Raw genomic sequence first — 26,263 nt, forward strand, 5'->3', positions numbered from 1 at the left:
ATGATTACATAAAAACCTCCAAGTGAGAATGTAAAACTAGGGTGGGGATGACACCCACAAATCTTCACTACTGCAGTAATAAAGTGTATTCAATTAATGTTACAATGATTTGACCATGAAACATGATCTACCCTATGAAAGGTCTACCCTGTTAAAGGCTTACAAAGACTATTAGGTCTCACCTTGTTAGAGGATTTCAACACCCAGTTAGAAGTGTGCCTTGTCAAAGGACTTCAACTTACAATTAAGTAAGCACCTTGTTAAAGGATTTCATACAGCTTGTTAGGACTACTCTGTTAAGAGATTTAACTGAAATCACCTGTTAAAATGTCTCATTATAGATCCTGTGATTGACACTTGCTTGCCCAATAACAAATCACCAATAAGCAATGTCTAATTGATCCTTCATGATTAGATGCATCAATATTGTATCTTTTTCTCTATCCTCTGTTCTTCTCTAACTGATTCTACAATTCACTTTCACTTCCAAGTCACCTTGAATGCTCTTGAAACTATCTTGTTCACTCCTTCAATTCCTTCCACATTCACTCTCCTCTATCAACATTGTAAAGAGTTTAGGGTTTTTTCCTCTTTAAGAAAACTTAGGTGGCTTAGGGTTAAGTATGAATCTACGGCTGAGATTCATCCATTTTGCTGCATAAACCTTCCCTTTTTCTGATTGGTTGCATGTAATTGCCTAGGGAATCCAAATATAGATTCGTCCTTATCTCCACAATATCAAAATATAATCTTAAGTCAACTCAAAAATAATTTACATAGTTGTTTGTGCCACTACAAACAAATATTTCAAAACTGTGTCACTTAGCATATGAAGTCTTTGATGCTTAGCATGTATTGTCCTGTATACTATGACTCAACACCTGCATTACTTGGTATCCACTATTTACTTGGCTCCTGAATCACTTGACATGGTCTATCTAATTGGCACCTGAGTGACTTGGCACTCATTATAACTCAACATGGTCTAATATTTACATGTTGTGCTCGGTATGTATTACTAGTTCAACATGAACTAAGTAAATGGCTTAAGTGTGTTGACACTCACTTGTCAAAACCAATCTGAGGTCAAATTATTGATGCAATGGTCTTACTTTATGAGTTGGCTAAAGTAATCACAGAGTTGGAGTTGCAGATTAGTCACAAGCTAGGTAACAGAGGGAGAAACTAAAAAATGTTGATATCTACATATTAAGATGACAAGTCTTTGGCATTTTTGTCAAAGAGGGAGATAGTGTAGTGTACCTGAGATAGTGAAATATAGAATACCAAACATAGTGAGAACATGGGAGAAATATGGAATATCTATTCAGATAGGTGATAGTGTACCTGATGATTACTACAGAGGGAGAAATGACTGAAAGCTGACATCTACCTAATAAGAGGGAGATAGTGTTGAGGTAGATATAAGAATGGAATACTATAGTGATACCTAACTATTAGAAAGAGGGAGTGATCAAGAGGGAGTCATAAGGATGAGTTGATAGTCTGTTGATCAAAACAAAAATTTGTAGCCTATACAAAAGATGAAAGTTGTTGATAGAGTGAGAGATTTCAATACAAGGAATTGTTTTCTTTTTGTTATTGTTGATTGATACTAGTTTTTCATCAATTCCAAAGAGGGAGATTGTTGAAAATAGATTGACATAAGTATGAGAATGTATTTCAATCATTATTTTGTCACTAATGCCAAATTTGCTACATGCTGGTAAGACAATTTCCTAGTTGATTTGAGTATTATCATTTGATTGATTAATGAGGAGGTTTTGATCAAATGAGATAAAAAAAGAACCTAAAGGAAAGGTTGAGTTATGGTAATAAGAAGGAGTACAAAAATTATTTAAGAAAATAATATTATAATGCATCGATTATCTACTTAAGGCTGCAAAAGGTTGGATACACTAACTAAATCTAGAAGAACAAGTCAGGAGAATTGAGTCTGCCAAGCTTGACCAAGTGGACAATAGGTGTCGAGATGTCGAGAAAAGTTAGTGCAAGCCAAGCAAAAAATTAGTTTGAGCTGAGTAAAATGAAATTTTAGTATATGCTGAGTGATACAGTGTAAGTCAAGTAAAGTTTAGTTGATGCTGAGCACTGGTGAACTTTAGTATTTACTGAGTTATCTAGAGTGGAAGAATAGTTTGGAAGCCGACTAACAACATATTGATTCCAAGTGTCAGTATTCATGTTAAATCAAAGATTTGATGAATACAAGTTGACTATTTTATTTTATTGAATTTTGTGAAGCATGTGGAAGATAACTATGATGAGTTGGTGGCACAAAATTCATGGTAAGCCATTTTGAGGTGAATTCAAAGAGGATTGAAGAAGAAGTTTCTAGAAGGGACTAAAATGAAATGATGGTTAGATTCATTGAATCCTACCTAATTCTGTCTAACCCTAAAATAGATGATAGAGGTTGAATGGAAAAACATATTAATTTTTTATTTATAGAGATGACTAGTTAGAAGCAAGGTTGGTCATGTTTGAGACCCTAAGTTAGATAAGAGGTCTAAAGTATTGCTTCATTCAATGACCGAACAAAAGAGACTGTTATTGGAAAGCAAAGAAAGAAGGCTTAAAAGTATGAATGCTTGAAGGGTGAACAATCCATCAGAGCTGAAGTGTGTGAAAGCCAAGCAGAATGGGGGATAGAAACAAAGATTTGTAATTTGCAAAGTCAGTTGTAATTTGTTATTAGATCAAGCCTTACTATTACTTTCTAATCATTGGACTAGTCTAGGATAAATCCTTTGGATTAAGGTTGACATAACAATTGTTTGTAAATCCTTTAACTAGGTGACATTCCAAGTGAATGATCTAAAGTCCTCTAACAAGGCTCACTCCTAAAAAGGTGATTAAAATCCTCTAACCAGGTTACATTTAATAGTGTGTATTTTAACCTTTAACAGGGTTGATCTTTCACATGGAATCACTTTAGAAGAGTGAGAATGAGTAGCATGTTACTAGTGGTTTTCCCAAATTGGGTTTCCACATAAAATCATACTGTCAAATGTGTTATTGAATTTTTTATGTTTCATGTTTACATTTCTGCAAAGTTGTTTTGACCTAGGATAGTAATCTGCAATTTTAAGTGATTGTGTGATCTAATATATGTGTTAGGATTAACCTCAGACATAAATAATATTTACATGCAAATATAACCAATATCATAAAATAATAGATCGCACATAAGAGAACACAAGACACCAAGATTTAATGTGGTTCACCCAATCCTTGGGCTATGTCCACCAACAACAAGTCCAATGTTATTATTATCTAGTGATTACAATCCGCAATCCCTTACAGCTCAATATTGTCGCAAGAAGCTACAATATCACCATTACATTATGAAATCCCTAACCCTAAGCCTTTGCATACAAGTTTTTGCTACTTACAAAATTAGGGCTAGAATAAGTTGTCCAATAATAAAAATAGTAGCCAACACCTTTTACAATATAAGGTCATTTTTGGTTGTTGCTCCTCGACTCCACCCCCTAGGACCCCATAGGAGCACTACCCCTTGACCCTGCCTCGGAGGCACTACCTCCAAACCCCCATACAAACAACATGGGGAGAAAACTTTATCGAATAAACCTCTAAGTCTAATTAGGCTCCACATCACAATAATCTCCCACTTGGCAGACTAGTTAGGCTCTACAACAATAACCTCCCACTTGGAGACTGATCATAGCATTGTTAAATATGTAGCTCCCATTGGAATATCAAACCACCCTAGACTCCATTGTTCTTTTATTCTATTCAGTCTAGAAGGCCAACCTAAGCTAAATAGGAGTTTAGCTTCTCCCTTGTTACTACTTTGGTAAACGTATTTGCTAGATTATCATCTGTATGTATCTTCTCCATCTTTAACTATCCATCATCCAAAACTAACCAAATGGAATGGTACCACAATTTTATATGCTTTTCATTTGAATGTAGAGCAAAATTATTTGCAAGATGAATGGCACTCTAGCTATTTGTAAACAAATAATTATCCCTCTATGGATGTCCCAACTCTTCCATGAAGAACTAAAGTCATATCATCTCCTTAGTTGCCTCTGTAGCAACAACATAATATGCCTCTATAGTGGAAAAGTGTTCACCTTTTGTAACCTAGAAACCCAACTCACTACTTTCCCACCAACAGTAAATACATAACCTATAGTACTCCGCCTGGTATCAATATCCCCTACCAAATTTGCGTCAATATATCCATGTAAATTAGTAGTAGAGCCTTCAAAATGTAAACACTTACTAGATGTTCCTCTCAAATATTTGAGAATCCATTTAACAACATTCCAATGCTCAATTCCTGGATGACTCATATACTTGCTAACAACTCCCACTGCATGTGCAATATCTAGCCTAGTACATACCATAACATACATCAAGTTTCCTATAACTAAAGTATAAGGTACTATAGACATCTTATCCTCCTCTTCTTGTGTCTCGGGACACATCTTCTTAGTCAACTTAAAATGACTAAGTAAAGGTGTGCTGACAGCTTTAGCATTCTCCATAAAGAAATGTTGCAACACCTTCACAATATAATCAACCTAAGATAATGTCAATTTCTTATTCTTTCTATCTTTTCAAATCTTCATACCAAGGATTTTTTTTTCTTCCCCCAAATCCTTCATAGCAAATGAATGTGCTAAATGGCATTTCAACCCCTTAATGTGATCCATGTTAGACCCCACTACAAGCATATCATCAACATATAAACATAAAATAATGTAGTTGTCATCATCCAACCTCTTAAATTAAACATGATGATCTGAATGACACCTTTTATATCCATGCTCATGCATAAAACTGTCAAATTTTAGATACCATTGTAGAGGTGTTTGCTTTAAGCCATATAAACTTTTCTTCAATCTGCACACTAAATTCTTCTTACCTTTGACCTCAAATCCCTGTGGTTGTGCCATATATATCTCTTCATCCAAATCACCATGAAGAAAGGTTGTTTTAACATCAAATTACTCCAAATGCAAATCTTTAGTAGCCACAATACTTAAAACAATATGAATCAAAGTCATTTTAACAACAGGAGAGAATATCTCATCAAAATCAATGCCTTTTTTCTATGCAAATCCATTTATGACTAACCTGGCTTTATATATTTTCTCACCCCCGTCCTCTTTTTTTAACCTATAAACCCATTTATTCTATAAAGCCCTTTTACCTGTAGGCAACTTGCATTAATCTCATGTCTTGTTTTTGAGCAAAGAGTCCATTTCTTCTTTCATTGTAGACTCCCACTGAATCTTTGTATCCAACTACACAACTCATCATAACATTCAGGCTCACTAGCATTGGTAAGTACAATAGAATACAAGGAGAAAATATTTTTGGAGGTCTACTTAGCCTTGTTGACCATCTAACATTCCCTAGGGTGTGTGGTATTTGTTCTTGCAGTTGTTGCAAATCATGAGGAATTGCTAGAACACCAGCTTTTGGAGTATCATCCAACACTGCATAATCATTTTCTTTCTTCTCCTGTTGCTACAACAAATCTTTGTATAACACTTTCTCATTGAATATGATATCCTCGCTTCTTAAAATTTTACAATTTTCAAAATTCAAAAACCTATAACCAAATTCATCAATGCTATATCCAACAAATACAGATTTCTTTGACTTAACTTCTAGCTTGGTTCAATTTTTTAGAATCTAAATGAGCAAATGCTTCACAACCGAAGGTTTTGAGAAAAGAATAACTCACCTTCTTACTAGTCCATGCTTCCTCTAGAATACCATAGCCCAAAGGAGTAGAGGGACCTCTATTAATCAAATATACAATAGTATTGATCGTATCCATCCACATGTTTAAGGGCAACCTTGCATGAAACCTCATGCTTTTTGCATACTTCATTATAGTCCTATTCTTGCATTCAACCATTCCATTTTCCTATGGAGTCCTTGGAACAATTTTCTATCTATGAATACCATTAGTGGAGCAATAATATTCAAATTCATGAATACAATACCCACCACCATTATCAGATCTAATACATTTTAATTTCTTACCTGTCTCATTTTCAACTAAGCATTTCTATTTCTTAAAAGTTTGAAATACATCAGATTTATTTCTAAGGAAATAAACCCATACTTTTCTAGTTGCATCATCAATAAATGTAACATAATAATGAGAGCCACCAAGGGAAGATACTTTAGTTGGTCCCCATACATCTGTATGCACGAGCTCTAATTTCTCACTTTTCTTTTTCTTCCTACTCTTCACAAAACTCACTCTTTTGTTTTCCATAGACACAACTTTCACAGAAATCCATATTAACACATTTTAGACCTGACAAAACTTTCTTTGAATGAAGTACTTCCATACCTTTCTCACTCATGTGACAAAGTCTATTGTGCCACAATGTTGTATTAGAATCTAAAACAACTATTTGTTCTCCCTACTCAACTACAACAACTATTCCTGAACATTTATTTTTCTCTGAAACAATCAAAGTAGAAGGAATAATATGACCTATATAAAGATATATGGTGCCTACTTTCACATCTTTTGCTACTACAAGAGAATCTTTTGAAACCTTCCAATTTTTAGCATTAAAAGTAACTACATAATTCTTATCATCGAGTTTCCCTACTAAAATTAAATTCCTACTCAGCTTTAAAACATGTCTTACCACATGTAGTAACCAATGATTCTCATTCTACAACTTAATCTTAACTTTTCTCTTTCCAACAATCTGACAGGGTTCATTATCCCCCAAATAAACAAGCCCAAAATCCCCTTGGACATAATCAATGAAATAACCTCTATGAGGTGTAGCATGAAATGAAGCACCAAAATCTAAAACCCATGAATTGTCAACACATTCTAAAGACAGAAGCAAAGCATCCTCTTCAGATTTGTTACTTACCACATTTGCCTCCTTGTTTCCTTTTGGTTTATCTCCTTCATTGTTCTTTCAAGTCCAACAATTTTTCTTCTTATGCGCTAGTTTCCCATAGTACCAGCAATCTCTCAGTGCTCTAGATTGAGACCTCTTCCCCTTTGACTTTCCTTTTGATTTTCCACAATTTCCAAAATTATTTCCACTCTCAATCATTCTACCTCTACTTTGTACTTTCAAAGCACTTCTTGATGTAGATCCACCTTAGGTTTTCCTACAAGTTTCCTCACTTAAAATAACACCAATCACATTATCAAAAATTTAGGGTATTAGATCTAGAAACAAAATTAATTACAGCCATTACCAAGCCATTCTAGCTTTTAGGTAAAGAGCACAAAATCAAGAGAGCCCTAATTTCTTCATCAAAATTAATACCCACAAAAGATAATTGACTAATAATAGTATTAAACTCATTTAAATGATCTTCAATAGACCCACCTTCTATCATCTTCATATTAAATAAATGCTTAAAGAGAAATACCTTATTTAAAGCGTAGGGCTTTTCATACAGTTTTGCTAGGGTTTGCATCAACTCTTCTATCATCTTTGATTTTGTATTGTTAAATGTCACCGATGGTGCCAGGCATAATCAAATGCTTCCAAGTGCATTTCTATCTAAAATCTCCCAATCCTCATTTAGCATAGTTCCTTGGTTCTTTGTTTTTCCTTCCAATGACTTCCATAAATCCTTCTCATAAAGATAGTCCTTGATTTGCATCTTCCATAATTGAAAATTCTGCCCATTAAACTTCTTCAACTTTAGCTTACTCTCATCTACCATCGCTTCCACTCAACTGTGAGACTTTCCTATAGAGGATAATTGAAAAACAACCTTGCTTTGATACCACTTGTTAGGATTAACCTTAGACAAAAATAATAGTTACTTGCAAATATAACCAATATCAGAAAATAATAGATTGCACATAAGAGAACACATAACACCAAGATTTAACATAGTTCACCCAATCCTTGGGCTAAATCCACCAATAACAAGTCCAATATTATTATTATCTAGTGAATACAATCTGAAATCCTTTACAACTCAATACCACTGCAAGAAGCTACAATATCACCATTACATTATGAAATCCCTAAAACTAAGCCTTTTTATCCAAGTTTTTGCTGCTTACAAAATTAGGGCTAGAATAAGTCGTCCAATAATAAAAATAGCAGTTGATGCCTTTTACAATATAAGGTCATTTTTGGCTTCAGGGGCATTGCCCCCAAAACCCCCCACGGGGGCATTACCCCTCAACCCCACCCTATAGTACGACAGGGAGCGCACTTGGGGCACTGCTCCTAAACCCTTATAAAAATAATATGGGGAGAAAATTGTGTCGAATAAACCTCTAAGTCTGGTTAGGCTCCACATCACAACAGGATGCATGCATGAATATGTTTTATGGATATGGGTTCACTAAGCTATGAAAAATTTCATTTAGACATTTGGACCTTGGATAACTGATTCACCCCCCTCTCAGTTATTCTAAAGAATTCCAACAATAATATTTATATTTTTTGATAATAATATATGTGCCTTGATTTATAATCACAAGCGCTAACTATTAATATGACATTTACTTTTATTTTTTCCACCAAATCAAAATATAATGTTTAGTTTTTTTTAATTAAAATATATGTGTGTCAATTAAATGACTTAACTATGAACTATAAATATAATTAAGAACTGAAACAAATCTCTAGTTACATTGGCTTTGTATGGGCACTAACTATGGAGGAGTCGAAATGCACCCAAGTATGTTTATTATAATTATTATAATATTTTTTTACTTATAAATTATATTAATATTGTAAAAAGAAAAAAAGAAAAAATAAATCTATATATATAATTAATTAATTGAAATATTAAAAAATTCAAAATAATACAACAATTTAAATATTATAAACAACACCATTTATAAACTCAAGAAAAAAAAACCATAATGGCTTTTGGAATATATATATATATATATATATATATATATATATATATATATATATATATATATATATATATATATATATATATATATATATATATATATATATATATATATATATATATATATATATATATATATATATATATATATATATATATATATATATATATAAAACTAAAATTAGAAAACAAATGCCCAATATAGAATTTCATTTAATGCAAAATTAATACATATTAAATGTACCTAAATACACCTTGGTACACATGGCCAGAAAACCTTATTAAGGCTTAAATATAGCACAAGTGTAGCAAGTTGCATAGAGTATAATGAGTTGAAAAAATCTGGCATACAAGGGAAAATGAGATTTAAACTTGCATAATTTGACTCAATAGAACAAATCAATTTAAAGCTATGACCCTCAGAAGTCCCTTCATTACAACTATACTGAATATTTTTGACACCAAATAGGAACTTTTTTCTATTACTCGAGTTTTTGTTATTGCAATGTTTAGGGATCTTTGCTCAAAATGTTGGAAGTGTTCATCCCATATTATTCCAAACACATGAAATGTTTTGATCGCATTGCGAATGAAACTTCCAAGACAATTGTAAACTCATTTAGTATCAATTTAAAAGAATTCTTATTGTTGACTTGCTTCGAAAAAACCCAATTTCATATGTGACTTATTAAAATCTTTGAGAATATTTGCAGACTTTGGCATACATTTTCATCTAAATATTTTTCCTCAATCCGATGTACCTCGAAATCGAGCATATTCAAAGCAAAAGCCTTTGTTTTGAGATTTGCTGAAGAAAGATCCTTCTTTGCGGCCAATAATTACTATTAAAATGCTTGTGCTAAAAGATGATTTTTTTGAGAGAATTTGGCCAACTGTAGAATGAGAAAATACAAAATTTTAATAGGTAAAGAGGGCAATTGCGACTATTTAAATGATGGGTAGTCTTTGTTTTTTCAAATTCTTTCATCATCAAGATTATTAATCATTTTGGGGTTTCTATGAGTGTATTAGATCCAATTCAAGTGTCTACTCAACAATCACCAGATACAAAGCATCAATAGGCACAAAAAGTAGTAGATATGACCTTAAAGAAAGCTTCCAAACCACAAGGAGAGGGGAAACTATGAAAGGATGAGGATTCTTCATAGCAATTTTTAAGTCTACGCATATTCTGAAATTTAAAGGAGATTGTAGAACTGGTAGGAAAGTTCACATTGTGGATGTTACGCATACATTATGCTTTTTCTCCCTTGCCAAATTTTTGCAAGTGTAGAGGGTGATGGAGATGAACAAGAACACGAATGGAGTGGAGAATTTATGGCAAAATGAAGAACATTCCAGAAATTTAATTCTCCAAAAAAAATTCTCCAAAATTTTAATTACCTGCAGAAAAATTACTATTGACCAATAAAAAATAGTAAATAGATTAAAAACTAATTTAAAAATAAAATAATTTTTAAATTTTAGAAATTGACTAGTTGTGGTTATAAAAATTAATTGTGACACCCAATTGGGAACATTAGTTCCATGCCTATAGATAGACATGGACTAATAGTTATATTGTTGATAATAAGTTAGATATTATTTATACATCAAAGAAGTCAACATATTTCAAAAATAACTTTCAAGAAAGTTGTAAATTTCAAATTTGGCCAATTGCTAAGATTTTTATTAGTAAAGTTGTAGGGGACTTATGTGGATTTTGGTATGAGGTGAAACCTATTAGCATTTCATGTCACCTTGTGCTTCATTTTTTATATCCAATATAAGAGATCCTAAATAGACAATTCCATTGTTTAATAACCAAGTACCTTAGTGAAAAACCAAAGAGTTGGTTATGTGTTTCCTATCAAGGATCATGCATCTGACTTCGCCTTTTCATTGTTTTGCTTGCAAGCTTCACTTCCATAATGCTTATTAGGGATAACTTTAAGAAACCTCCCTTTGTAAAAAAATATAAAACATTGGCGAATCCAACATTATTTCAGGGGGAAATTTTTATTTTCTATTGGTGATTTTTTTCCAATCCTATTGAATTTCTATAAAATGTTGGTGAATCTTTCATTATTGAAGAAAATCAAAGCTAACAAGTCATAGGTGCATAAGTACACATACCTAGAAATTATTATTCTATTATTATTATATGTAACCTAATTAATTATCAAACTTGAAGGTTAAATGAGCATAAGTTAATATTATATCATATAACATATAAAAGCCCTATTTTTATAACTGTTGGATGATCCTTAATCAAATGGCCCAAATCCCATTTCGAGCAAAATTTTTGAAGGACACTAGGTTTTAGCAAAATTTCTCGAAATAAAGACGTGTCTATAGTAATATCTATTTTCAGACAAGGTGAGAAAGGATATAAAGTTCCAAGGAAATTATCTAGAATATAGACATGTGTCATATATATGTACTTTAACCTAACTTAAATTTATACCACATAATCAATAAAGGCAAGCCTTGGAAATTGTAGGAGAAAATATTTAATGTATCGTGTGAAAAGATTAAATTCTATTGGCAAAGACATCACTAAAAATAAAATAATTTTGTATCATTATTGTGATTGGTCAAATCATGGGACCCAATTTTCATAAAGTATGGGTGATATGAACACCTCAAAAGTGCAATTTGTTTCACCAAATCTAGGGTCCTCAATGAGTGAGATTCACCAGTAAAGTTATCCTTGATGCTTATGCACTTCACTTCCTTCTTTTTCATTTGTTTCTTTTTTTAAGCCTTTTAAACATACAAGATTTGGGATTTATTGTAACAGTTTCCTTATCCTCAAGGAAAAATTCAATTAGAAACATTAAAGCTTGAAGCTCAATTGCATTTTCCGTCTTTTAGCCTTGTCTTTGAACATCCAAGTTCTAACCTTTTCCTTTTGAAAAAAGTAAAAGATTATCCCTAATCCTTGATGTTTAATGTCTCATGTTCTTTTTGTTATAAGTGTGGCTTTTTTTGCACCACAAGATTAACCTTTCAATGCTTGATACAACCACTATACAATAGGATCCATGGTAGGTGGTTAGTCCCTTGTCACAAATCTCAAGGGGAATACTAACCATTTTGCCAACAATCTCCCCTCAATGTTACCAAAAGGGATTCAATCTTATGACCAAGATTGGATACCATTTGTGACATAGTAATGATGTGGAGAAATCCCCAAATGAGATTCCCAACCTTGCATCTTAACAATACAGAAGAAACAACACAAAATTGAGAGAGATATAACACATAATAAAGTTTTTATTCAAACAGATTCATATATGTTAGGCTATAAGGCTTTTCTAATTATGGCCACTACAAACAAAACAAATTGAGTTCTTAATTCAATCCTTCTCCTTTGAGATACTACCTCTCAAGATGCCCCTAAATCGAGATCTACCTTTGTGCTACTTTCTATTGATCACAAACCCCATATTTAAACTTGGAGCCACCATGGGTCAGTATTCAAGATGTTATGTATCCCTAGAAAAATGTGTCAAACTAATCAGCCTAAAATTATAAACAATTACAACAATCAAACAAACTTCTAGAAATGATCCGAACACCAAGTTGACCACCCATGCATAGACCCATGTTTGATCTAAAGGGATTTGTTGTCTTAACTAAACCAAGAAAACTTTGTTAAACAAGGTCTTAATGACCATTAAATGTTCTACTTACAAGTGGTCTTCCCAATGATCCACTAGTTACCTTCCCATGGCTTCCACTAGGACAATCCAACTATTCTCAGTTGAGTTACAAATTCTCCAACCAAAGTGACCTTGAACCCTAGCCCTTCCCAAGGACTACTTAGCACACATCCTCTACCAAATTGGATATGATCAACTTCTCACTTATCATGAATTTGAATTAGGCTAGTTACATTTAGTATAACACCATAAATGTTTTGGTTCTTCTCCAAGAAATCCACAAAGAAAAATGTTGCAAGAAGGCCTAAAAGAGACCTACAAGAATCAACCCTTCTAATCAGGTATTTGGAATTTATCTCCCAAAAATATTGAATGATACCTACAATAATTTATAGTTTGAAACACCCTTTTGGGACTTCTAAATGATATCCAAAATCTACACCTGGGTTTTTCTTCCAACACTTTTGACCTGAACATTGTAAACATAGGCCTAATTAGCAAAAACAACTATTAAAAATCTTCATTGCACAACTCGCCTTTGGCTCTAATTATTCATATGGGATCTTTACATGTTCAAGGAACCCTAATTCACACTTTTATTTTGGACCGTAATTTTATGTAATTTGTCCCCCTATAAGAAATATGTAGGAATTTTCTTCTTTCATTTTGGAAGATAATTTATTGCATGTGGTGCTAGCTAATGGTGCTTTTACATGGACTAATAAAAGGTCAGGTTTCTTATGCATAGTTGATGCCTTGATAGGTTTTTAATATCTCAAGAATGGAAGATTCATCAATTCACTTTCACTTCCTTAATCCTAGCTTATGCAAATTTTGATCATTTCTCAATTGCTTAAGATATCATGAATAGTTCATCTCTTACTGGATATACTCATAGACCTTCCTTTAAATTTGAAATGATGTTGCTTCATCATCCACATGTTTTACCACTAGCAAGACAGTAGTAGGTGAGTGCTCCTACAATGAAAGGTACCAAAATGTTCAAGTTCTTTAAAAAATGTAAACATTTGAAACCCTAGATTAAGATTTGGAATAGCATGATTTTCAAAAATATTTTCCAACAAAATGAACTAGTCAAGAATGAAATTTCCACCCTCAAAGAGAAAATCATGCAACATGGAATGGTTCAGATTGCTTATACTAAGCAAAAACAACTTTAGAGAAAATGGGAGGAATTGTGTAAAAGAGAAGAGGAGTATTGGAGACAGAAGCCATGAGAGTTGTGGCTTAGAGAAGGTGATAGAAATACAAAAATATTTCATGCTTAAATAAAGCAAAAGAGAGAAACAAGTTCTATCTTTTACATTAGGGAGGCAAAAATTTATACAATAAGGAGTAAAATTTTATAAAAACCATGTTGGCTCCCCCCACATCCTTGGATCCATCTCTGCCTCACAGTGATGAATTATTGGAGGCTATTCCAAAATATATTTAAGATCATGATAATAATCTTTTAATGACACCTTTTACTATCTTAGAACTTCACAAGAATATTTTTTCTATTCCTCCAGATGAAGCTTTAGGTCTAGATGGATTTATGACCTTATTCTATCAGAGATGTTGGGATGTAATATGTTTGGATTTGTTGATTTCTTTGGAAGAATCAAGGAAAAGTAAATCAATGCTCAAATATTTCAAAACTAACATCATCGTTATTCCAAAAACAAAAAGGCCCCAAAGCATTTTTGAATTTTGTCCTACCTCCTTACGTGATACAATACAAGATCTTTACCAGAGTTATTTATATGAGACTACAATACTTGATTCCTTGTATCATCTCACAAGAACGTGGTGGATTTATCCTAAGAAGAGAGACCATGGAAGGAGCTTTGGTGGCACATAAAGCCCTCAATTCCATCAACATTAATACATCATCTAATTTTTTTATAAAATTGGATATGATGAAGGCTTAGGACATGGTTTATTGGGATTTCCTTTTTAAAGTCCTCTCAAAGTTTGGTTTTTCTGCTCAATGGTTCAAATGGATTAAGTCTTGTATCCAGGGCTTGATTTTCAATTATTGTTAATGGGGTATTGGTTGGGTTCTTCTCCTCTATATAGGGCATTAGAAAAGTTGACCCTCTCTCAATAGTTCTTTTCATTTTAATGTTGGAAGAATTCAATAGAATTATTACACATTGTCACAACCAAAATCTTTGGAAAGGATCTCAAATTATTAGTACACCATTTTATGTGACTCATTTACTTTTTATTGATGATACTCTATTATTTGGGAAATCAACCATCAAAGAGTCTAGGCATATGAAAAGTACTCTTATTTTATAAAATACCCAAAAATCCAAGACTTATATTTTTAACTCTAATCAAGTTGTGTCAAATAGAATTGTTAATATTTTGGGTTTATTGGTTGAACTTATCTCCTCAACATACTTGGGTCTAGATTTTATTTATAGGGGAAAACAAAAATTTCTTTTGGACAACTATTATTGATAGGATTAGGAGTAGAAAATCAACCTAGAAAGTCAGACGACTCTCATTATCATGTTGGATCTTTCTCATTAAACTTGTACTATCATCTATTCTCAATTATTACATAGCTATCCTTAAATCCCCTTCTTCAATGGTTCATCAAATTAAATATCTAATTAGAGGCTTTTTTTGGAAGGGGAATTTGCATCAAATTAAGATTTATCAAAAAAGAATAAGGCATTTGGAGGAAAATTGGTGTTGAAAATATATACTTAACTGGACAATAAGTGTTGCAAGATCATGCACCATAAGTACCATGATTCACAGGGTCCTTTTAAATGTATTTTTACTATTTTGAATCCTCCTAAGGGATCAATCATATGGGATCTCATGATGGTCTCAAAAGAGGTAACATTAGTTAAATTCATATCCTGAGAAGTTCATAGTGGGGATAATGCCTTCTTTTGGTTGGATTCTTGGAATGGTTTCCCCCCTCTTTGCAATGTTCCTTATCGCATTGACATTATGAATGTATCTACTAGTATATGGGGTCCCATGTTATTGGATTATGCGTATTCTATAGAGATTCATTTAGGAAAAGTTGTGTTGAAGGATCCTTTAGACTTGCCTCTTTTTGAACAACAACAAGCAAACTTGTAGTTGGCTTTCAAGAATAGACATGTATTTTTATCTAACAAGATTGATACTCTAATATTGGCCCTATACAAATATGACACTTACACAATAAAAGAAGGGTACAAGGTGATACAATAGTTGGAAGGTATTAAAAATTCTTATAGAGCCCTCTCTTTTTTTTGCAATAATGATGTTCTACCAAGAACTAGTTTCTTGTATTAGTTGGGATTGAGAAAAAAAATCTTGATTGGTGAAAAAATAGAAAAGCTCCATATTGACAAACCTTTCAAATGTTGCTTATGTCAAGATGAATGGAAGATCACTGATCATATTTTATTAAACTTCTCCTTTGCACAAACTTAATTACTATATGCCATTGCCTAATAAGTTGTGGGATCTCTTTCAATCTGGGTTAGTTATTTAATCATCTTTGTCAGAGGCATGTATTAGGAAGTGTATCTATGAAATAATTATTTGGGATATCTGATGGGAAAGAAAGAAATGTATCTTTTGTCAATAATATTATTCTATCACCTCAGTACAGGAGGGCATTGTAGATTTAGTCATAAAGATTGTTAATACAAATCTAGCCAATGTCTAGTATAATCACTTTTTTTCCCTCTCGGGATAGTAAAATTGTAAGGGAATGGAGAATATATTTATCCCTATTGGATCAGTCCCACATCAAAAAGGCTCTCTTCTAGCTGTTAGGTCAAGTATACAGTGGTTCTCACTATCTAATGGTTTTGTAAAGTTAAATTTTGATGGATCATCTAGGGAGAATCTAGGGAAATCTAGCGTAGGCATTTGTGTTTGAGATTGTCAAGGTAGAGTGTTAGCTTTGAAATCTTGTCCCATTCCCCTTGGGACTAATAATTTAGCAAAAGAACATGCTCTTTCGGAGGGGCTAGTGTTGGCCAAAAAAAGGGAGGTTATTCCAAAATTCATATCTAGGGAGATTCAATGGTAACTATCAATAACTCACTCAACCATCTTTCAATTAGAATATTGAGTATTTTTTGAAGTAGATATGGTTGTTGATTAACTCTTTTGAAGATCGATGTGTTTCCCACACACTTTGTGAAGGAAATAAAGTTGCAAATTTCTTGGATAGTTTTATATGTGATGATAAAATGATGGAATAACTTAATGCAACCCCCCTCTTGCACTATAATTATTAATTGCGACAATTGATCAATCAAGAATAAAGTTCTCAGTTGGTATCAACACCAATTTTAGTAGACAAGATGCATCATTTTTTAACTCCCTTGCCATTCAAAGGTGTTATTTTTCATATCTAATCAAGTACCTTCTGACATCTTTCTTTCGCATCTACAAAACTTTGATATGTTTACTATGTCGCAAATACATTTTAAAAGGAAAGGAGTCCCATATGCTTTCTAGATTCGCTTGCATTGACTTGTTTCCATATAGTAGAGGTAATATATATGTTACATATGAGGCATGAGGAAAAAGTAAATTGTACAAAGATATATAAGAAGCAAAATCCATTAGGCTATCATTGAAGGAAAATCTTATTAGAGTAATACAATATTTTCTTATTAATTAAATCATATTGATTTAATAATTTAGTCACTTATTATCTCTATTTTTCTTAAGCTAAACTTTGGGCATATAATAATTAATAATTTTATTAATTAGTATCATGCAACCTAGGTTAGTTACCTATTAGGTTTTTGATCTCCTTTTATAAGGATTTTGATCTTTTTGTAATTTATTAATTAACTTTTGATAATAGCAATCTCTCTTTTTGCTCATCAAGAATGTCTCATCTAAGGATCTAGCAATTCTAGCCTCCATAGCTTTTGCTCCTCTCTTTTTGTGATAGGTGTTTGCATGTCGGTGATTCTTGGAAGTATGGGGTTGAGCTTTCATCAACTTCAACATGGTATCATAGCTCCAAATCTTCTTTCCCCTGTTCTATTTATGAGAATTTTGGCTTGGCTTTCAGATCTATGTTTTTTCTTTCAGAGGATTTCATTTTTTAGAGTTATTTTATATTGAATCTAGGGTGAACTATTTTCGGGTCACTTTGAGCCCAAACAGACATCACCGTTGAGCTCAAAGCACTCAAAAACCCTTATTTTCATATAAAATTTGTCCAATTTGGATAGTTGAAATATGAGACAAAACAATAGTGAATCTAGATTGGGCACATTTCTTGAGGCAATGATTTTGTGATTTCCAAAATTTTGGGTTCAAAATTTGAAGTTTTTTGGCAAAAAAATCCATATTTTTTCTTGAAAATTGAGATTTTTGGGCACACAAATCAATATTTTTAGCACACATCTTGAGATTTTTGTACACAAATTGAGGTAATTTGGTACAGAAATTAATGTAGTTTGGCATAAATTTTGAGGCTAGTTTTGGTACTATTTGGCATGCTTCCTGAGGCATCCTCATATGGATTCTGAGACATTGATTTTTTTTTGTATTTCCAACTCTTTTTGACTTACATGTGGTTTTTTGGTTGTAACTTGCTCATCCGGACTCTGTTTTTCACAAATGAGATATTGCCAAAAAGCTAGTTTCGATCTTGTCATGATGGTGCAGTTTATTTGGACTTTTGGTGTTGTTTGGTTGCTACTTTATGAAGTCAAAATTATAGGTTCTATTTTGTATTTCGGGAGACATATCTTGAGACATTCTATTTTCCAAATTTTACTCTAGGCATATCCCATTCAATTTTTTGTTTTTTCTTGCATTCTAGTGGATATCTTGGTTATTTTAGGTCTAGAGATCAATTTTGCTACTTAAGATGATTTTTCATGGGTTGTACTATCTCTTGTATTAGCCTTGTGCTTTTTTAAAAATCTTTGTTGACATCATTTTGTAGTATTTTTGCAAACACACTGAGATAAAGTGTCACTCTATCGCATTTCAGGATCTTACACATCTTTGTATTTTGTTGTACTCACACTACATTTTAAAGTGCCTTGGGGGGCTTCATTTTGATGCTATTTGGTTGCTAGTTTATGAAGTCAAAGTTAGAGGTTATATTTTGCACTCTAGGAGACATATCTTGAGACATTCTATTTTCTAGATTCTGCTCTAGGCATATCCCATTTAGTTTTTTGTTTTTTTTGCATTCTGGTGGATATCTTGGCTATTTTAGGTTTAGAGATCAATTTTGTTGCTTCAGATGATTTTCATGGTTTGTACTATCTCTTGTATTAGCCTTATGTTTTTTAAAATCTTTGTTGACATCATTTTGTAGTATTTTTGCAAATGCACTAAGATAAAGTGTCACTCTATTGCATTTTGGGGTCTTTCATATCTTTGTGTTTTGTTGTACTCACACTACATTATAAAGTGCCTTGGGGGATTTCATGTTGGCCATATTTGCCATCTTCCTTTTTCAAGTGAGTGTTCCTTCCACGACATTATCCTCATTATGTGTCAATAACACGTGCCATTATAGGTGCTTGTACTTCTTTTGCACTCTCAATATTCCTGGTTCTTCTTTTTGTAGGAGATATTGCATTCAATTTTAGTGTTCATGTCTTACCTCTTAGCATTATAGGGGTGTTTTATTTCTTTCTTGGTTTAATGGAGTGAGCTATGTATTCAGTATTTGATCCTATTTATTAGGCAATTGCAGTGGCTAGATATCTATGCATTTTGGTGAGATGGATCATTTACCATATAGACATTCTTTCATTCTTCTTCTTGGAGTCCATGAAGATACCTTCCATCTTTGATTGATTAGCTCTTCAAACTTATTATTCTTTACCTAGTCATGTTCTATACAGTGGAGGTTCTTCAGATGAACAATTTGGCAGTGTTTGCAACTTCATGCTTCAGTGGTATTCTTCATGATTATCCTTTTGTTCCTATCTTCTAGAACATTCTTTCCATCTCTTTTTGGAGTAGGGTTTTTCCCATGTGGTTTTCTCTATTTCTCCTCTTTTCAGAGATTTAGTTGTGCTTGGGTACCTCATCGAGTCTTGTTACCAAGATCCAATTCTTCTTTCAGTAGTAGTTTATCTTAAGTGGGGTTGTTAGAGTAACAAAGTATTTTCTTATTAATTTAATTATTAAGTCACTTATTATCTCTAGTTTACTTAAGTTATACTTTGGGCATATAATAATTAATTCTTTTATTAATTATTATCATGCAACCTAGGTTAGCTACCTGTTAGGGTTTTGATCTCCTTTTATAAGGATTGATATCTTTGTAATTTATTAATTTACTTTTGATAATAGCAATCTTGTTTTGCTCATCAACAATGTATCATCTATGGATCTAGGAATTCTAGCCTCCATAGCTTTTGCTTCTACCTTTTTGTGCTAGGTGTTTGCGTGTAGGTGATTCTTGGGAGTTGTGGGGTTGATCTTTCATCAACTTCAACAAATTTGACATTAATGGATCCAAGGATAGCATCATGAGATCTCATTCCTATAAAGGTAATTTAGGGGATTGACTCTACTTATGTGGACTAAGAGAAGAGCATAAACATCAATAGTTCTTTTATAGCCTTATGTATGAAAGAGTTGAAGGATGTAACATCCAAGGAAACTCATGAGCAACTAGATCACCTTCACAAAGCATTTCAAAAAAAATTATGGGGATGAAATTGACACCATAAATGGTAGTGTTAGTTGTGAGATCAAATAATTTAATAAATCTTTTAATGAGGAGTTTAGGTTTGGGACCATTTTAATTTTCATAAGCGGTTCAATGGACAGTTTCTCTGGTAGTTTCCACATCTATATATAAACTTATTTTCAAACTTGTAAGTAGAGTTTTTGATGAACATTTCGATGATTAATAAAAGGTTGATGATCCTTTATCCAGTTGATATTTTTCAAGTATATTTGTTTTGTGCATCATATTACTGTTTGTTTAATTTTAACAATGTTTTAGAAAGTTGGATACACATAAAATTTAGGTTTAGGTAATTTTACTTAACTAATTTATAGCATGTAGCATCACGAGTGCAAATAATTACTCACCTTCTAAAAATTATTTATAGGCCTATAGGGCCATCTGATTTGGAAGCTCTCGAGGAAATTTATTAGGCACTATTTCTAACAAGTGCCACATAGTGTCTAGTATTTTCCAAATAATTGATTACAACTAGAATAATTAATATATTTATAATTTAAATATTCATTATAACTATTGTTATAATATTTAATCACATACAATTTAACTGTTAATATATTTATAAATAAAATATTCATCATAACTATTGGTATAATTACATATAATTTAACTATATTAAATTTATTAATCTAATTTTAAAATAAAATAAATTATTTATTATTATTTTTTGATTGGTAACAAGTTTTTTGTATTGATAAAAAAAAAAGATAGTGCTTACAAAGATATTCCATAGTATTAAGTGACCATTATCGCAAAAGTCCTCCTAAATTCCCCTCACATTTAAAGTCAATATATACAAAAGGCATTAACAACCAACAAAAAAAACTAGCCCAAAAATAAAGTAGTATTCAAATGCATTGGGGGACATAAGAAAGTAGACAAAAACAAACTGAGAAAACAAACACTCAATCCTTGAACCATTTTTTTGAATCCTCCTTTGTAAAGTTTGGGATAGCTTGGTTGTTCTCCACTGACCACACCATGCCAATGCTCTTTGATCCTTGAGCGTGCTTCCTGCCAGTTGCAAATGTGTCCGCCTCCAATGCCAATAACACATTGATCTGAGCTCTTGTCGTCAAGCTCTCCCTTGAAGCTCCCCCTCCTTCCCTAGCCAATTGATATCTTTGTTGTTCCCCAGGCATCCTCACACTATTCTGAGGCATCATCTTCATGAAAACCCTTCTCTCATTATCTATGACCCAAATCATCTTATCTAAGAAATTAACCATCTTCCTCCAACCTTCCATATCTTTTGGAAAATGTGCCCCTTGTGGAGATGCAAAAGACCATATGACCAAATGTCGAACTGAGGAATCCCCTCCCCCAATTAGCCTCCATGATTCTTGCCCCATTTTCAAACCAACACCTAGTATGGATTTTTCAATAACATCATCAATCCCTATCAACCATTGCCAGTCCATGCAAGTTGCCACAACCCTGCAAACTTCTTCCTTTGTCTCTCCAACTAACAGAGCCAAAGCCACAAAGAGAGACATTATGTCCAAATTGGACCTTCTCCTCCAATAAGAGTACAAATATCCCAACCCAAAAATCTCATGGATGCCACTCATAAATTCCTAGTCATCAAATATAAAAATATTCTTCAATAGTCTCATTGTGATCCTACCTTCGTATGCCTAGGTTTGATTATTTGATTCCAACATGAAATTGGCTTCCATCTCTGATTTCCTTGCAAAGTTTCCTATTGAAGACAATCCCTTCCCTTCTAAAAATCATGCCCTTGAATGATTTGGAAGCCCACACTTCAAGAGTTGATGTTTAATAATATCAAATCCTCTATCATGCATGAGGGATTACTTCTTCATGAATATCCTTCTTACCGGCAGTTCAAATTCATGATTGGAAGGTATGCACACAATGATGAGGATTAAATACACATAAAAGCCACTTCATCACCCTTTATTCTTATTCCAAATTGAGAAGCCTAAAGTCTTCAAAAAATTTATTCCAGTTTCCAAAAGAAGCATTTGCTCCCAAATTTATCTACCACCTTATTTGCCTCCCTATAAATGTGGCATATCCTAAAGTCCTCAAACTCTATTTTAACAGGAACTTTATTTGACTTATGTGCTTCTCAAGATACCAAGACTCCATATTCCCTTTATTGATTCCATTAATAATAATCTCTGAATCTCCTTCTAGATGCACTCGATTGATACCTAATTTAACTCCTAAAACTAAAGCCTCCTTGGCTGCTTCAAATTCTGTCACATTATTTATGCCATCCCTTAAGAATTTTGCCACAAATACTAAGGAGTTTCTTTTCGGGTCTCTTGCTACACATCCAAAACCAGATATACCTGGGTTTCCTCGAGAATCCCCATTAAAATTTATTTTGATCCATGCCTCCTCTGGCGGTTGCCATCTACACTTTTCCCTACTTTGTTTAGGATCAACCCTTGCAAGCCCATTAACATACACTAATTATTTGTTTAACTAAAATTAAATGATAAATGATAAATTAATTATTTAATAATACTAGAAAACTATATATATTTTAAAATTATTTATTTTAAATTATAAAAATAGTATACAAAAAGTTATTTTTTCATAATTTTAATGTATATGTTGGTTTATTTACATAAAATCTCATCTTAATATTAAAATATTGAATTTGAAAATCTCAACAATAAAATTTTATATTAATTGATTGATAATATCATATCAATTAATGACACATAATATTTCTATACTTTTCTTAAGTGAGAGGTGGTAGATGCCAACAAATTGCCTAAAAATGGAGTTTTTTGTGAAATCTGTGTATAAGATGTCAAATCTATTATCCAATAAGAATGAAGATAAATAAATTTCATCATTACCCAATTTAATCTATACATGTTACTTTAAAAAATATTTCAAAACTTTTAAACACTAAAAAAAAAAAGTTTTAATTGGTTGAAACCGGTTTTATTAATAACTAGTTAAAGTAAACCAATTACAATAGTGTATGCCTATCGGCAAATACATGCCTTATGCCCTACCTTATGTGCATGTTAGAAAGTAGATAAAATGGATATAAACATTAATCTATGACTAAGAAACAAAAATGATCAACATAATTTCAAAACTAATACAAGTGGATGAATTAAAGTGAAAAGTTAGTAAATTTTAAACACAAAAGTTAATCACAATGTAAGAATAAATCTAAGTGAATAGCAAAATTGGGATGAAATTAAATTTATAACAATACAACCGTATTGATATCATTGGTGGCCATAAATTAATTATAAAATGTAAAAATTATATTCAAAACATAGATAAGTTTTTCCATTAGTCAATTTGAGAATGTGAATACATGCATGTTTATTTGCAATCAAATTTAAATTTACACTTTACAAATTTATATGAATGACTAACATTCCATGAATGTTAGCTATGTTTATCTTTTAGTCTCACCCAAAGTCTTGAATGAGAATGGGTGGTTTATACAAAACCATGTATGTTCGAACTCGTTCGGGTATTTGATCCATGTCTCAAAATTTTGATGGCTCCACAAATGGCACTAATTTCTTCTTTAAACACATGTGAACTTCACTACCTACGTATTATCAAATAAAAAAGGGTAGAGTTTCACCAAACCTTGAGAAGTTTAACTCATCATTTCAGGATTGTGTTTGGAGTGCAAGGGATTCAATCCATGACAAGAACAAAAGAGGTGGCCAGGAAAACACATACAAAATGGTTGCCACTAAAAGCTCCGTCAGCCAAGATTGAGATGGTGAAGAAAAAAATGGTACATTTTAATGAAGGGATTATAGAAAAAATTTCAAAAATAGTACCCCATGCCAAATAGGTAACTACTAAAGAGATTGTTCAGGATTTTTGGTTGGATTTTCGTTTCCAAACCTCTGTTATTTTTGGCTTTGTAGGATGCAGGTGAGATATGTATTGTGCACTTGTTTTAGGATGGTAAGCTCTATGCATTTCTTGACAAGATGGTTGCTCTTTACCATACCTTTTTGAGGTTGATTTTAATGGACCAACAAGATGATAGTTCACAGTCCAAAGAAGAATCTTGATTGGGGAAAGACATTCTATTTCAATATGAAAATTATACATAGTAGCAAGAATTTTTTTAAATAGTTTTTTCCTTAGTTCTACAAATAATCTGATAAGTATATTTGCTCAAACCAATTTTAAAATCTAATTAAGATTTCAATGAAAGTAAATTTCAAGATTTTGTACCATAGTTTTCTTAAAGGTCTAGCAGGAATATTCAAGCACGATGGGTAAACTACAAACAAACTCCGGAGTTGAGACAAGTTGGTTGGTAGAGACCGATGAAGCTATTCATTTTCTTTGCAATTCTGGAATTTTTTGAATGATGTGACAATGCAAAATAAATGCATACTTATCTTCTCAATTCTTTTTGCTATTTTTTGTATTGAAAAAATAAAATAACCCCTAGGAAAATTGTCTTTAGCCAATCCAAAATAAGAAATTATACTTAAATAGATTTTTAAAAAGTTCCTATCGAAACCTTAAAATTAAAATTGTACAATCTATTGGACATGAAAATTAATTAGATGCCACTAACATTCTCTACCTTAGATAAGGGGCGATGTCTATGCCGACATCAAAATGGTAGTTTTTAATTTAAATTTAAATTTCTCATATAGTACAACATTAATTTTTAATTTAATTATTAAAAATAATAAATTGTCATTTTGATGTTGGCATAGACATTGGCTAGATAAGATAGGGACTAATAAGGTATGAATCATATTTTTTTCTAAATGTGGTTAATGGTCGCGAAATTGTATCACTGTCCACAGTTGACACTAGTAGGCCTGATACTCACAAAGATGAGCTTATTGTCTTTTTTAATGCACAAGTTGTGGTAGCATTAGAAAGTGAGACATAAGATTTGTTGGGTTGTGATATGGTTAAGATAGATTGAACACTTGTGTGTATAATAACTCTTGGCATCATAAAATCCTATAGAAATCTTGGAATAGATTCTTCTTTGTTATGGGAGGTTATTGAATATGCATTAAGGATTCCAAGTTGTCAAGCACTTTATTTGAATGTCATCTTCTACAATCAATCTACCATTATTTTTTATAAGAAGAACTCCTTTATTGTTTATGGAAGCTGAAATTTTTTATTATATCAATTGATATCATCACGATGCCTAATTGTATATGTATTATGTAAATGGTGGGCAAGATCCTTATTCAACACTTGATTTATTAGCAGAAGTTGGCAATGTGTCTAATCTGTATAATGGAGTCAAGATGGAATGTTAAATAATTTTTTTCATATGTTTGTGAAAATAGCCTCATTTCATCAGGCTGGAAATTGTCAGTATCATCTAGTGTCTTACTTTAGGAAATTGCAATGGGGGTGAGAATTATGCTTCATGTACAACCATATTAACAAATCTAATGTGCCATGTATATGTGTCTTCATTGTTATCAACATGTATTAATATATTGTAAAGAGGACGGCTAAAAGAGCTTAAGGAGAATGCAGATTCTAACATAGAGTTCATGTTAGAGGGAAACACATATGATCTAAAACATCTAAAGGGGTTGTATCAGATGATGTTCAACACTTTACAGAGAAAGAAGGTCTAGTACTGTAAGAGATATTAGCACTTGGTGTCACTAAGGCAAGGGTCCCGTGGGAGTGGCTTGGGCTCTATTTTTGTGGAGTGGATGACCCATGGAAACTTTTTAAAGGGGGCTATAGGTTTATTTGGAATCTTTTCTAATAAAATAGGATCCTTGACCTTTTAGCCCTCTCAATTTAAGGGGATGAAAATGGAGTGGGTTGGAAATAGCCCGACTAGCTTAGGGAAGACTTTTTTCATTTGTCAAAAAGCTCTTCAACTTTCCATAAAAATGAAATAATCTCTTTATTTTTAAAATTTATGACACAACTAGATTCCTTTATTTTAGGAGCTAATTTAAAAAAAAAGAGAATTCAATATAAAATTCATGGTACTGCTTCCCAATAAATATTC

General features: G+C 32.3%; 1 pseudogene; it reads left to right on the plus strand.

Annotated features, from left to right (window-relative positions):
• Positions 1–25,544, plus strand: part of LOC149558609 (histone acetyltransferase MCC1-like) — a 39,851-nt pseudogene extending 14,307 nt beyond the window's left edge.
• Positions 25,545–26,263: the final 719 nt, after the last annotated feature.

This window comes from Cupressus sempervirens, chromosome 5 (assembly GCF_028749045.1).
Source record: "Cupressus sempervirens isolate cs-2001-9-10 chromosome 5, ASM2874904v1, whole genome shotgun sequence".
In the NCBI taxonomy this organism is placed as follows: domain Eukaryota; kingdom Viridiplantae; phylum Streptophyta; class Pinopsida; order Cupressales; family Cupressaceae; genus Cupressus; species Cupressus sempervirens.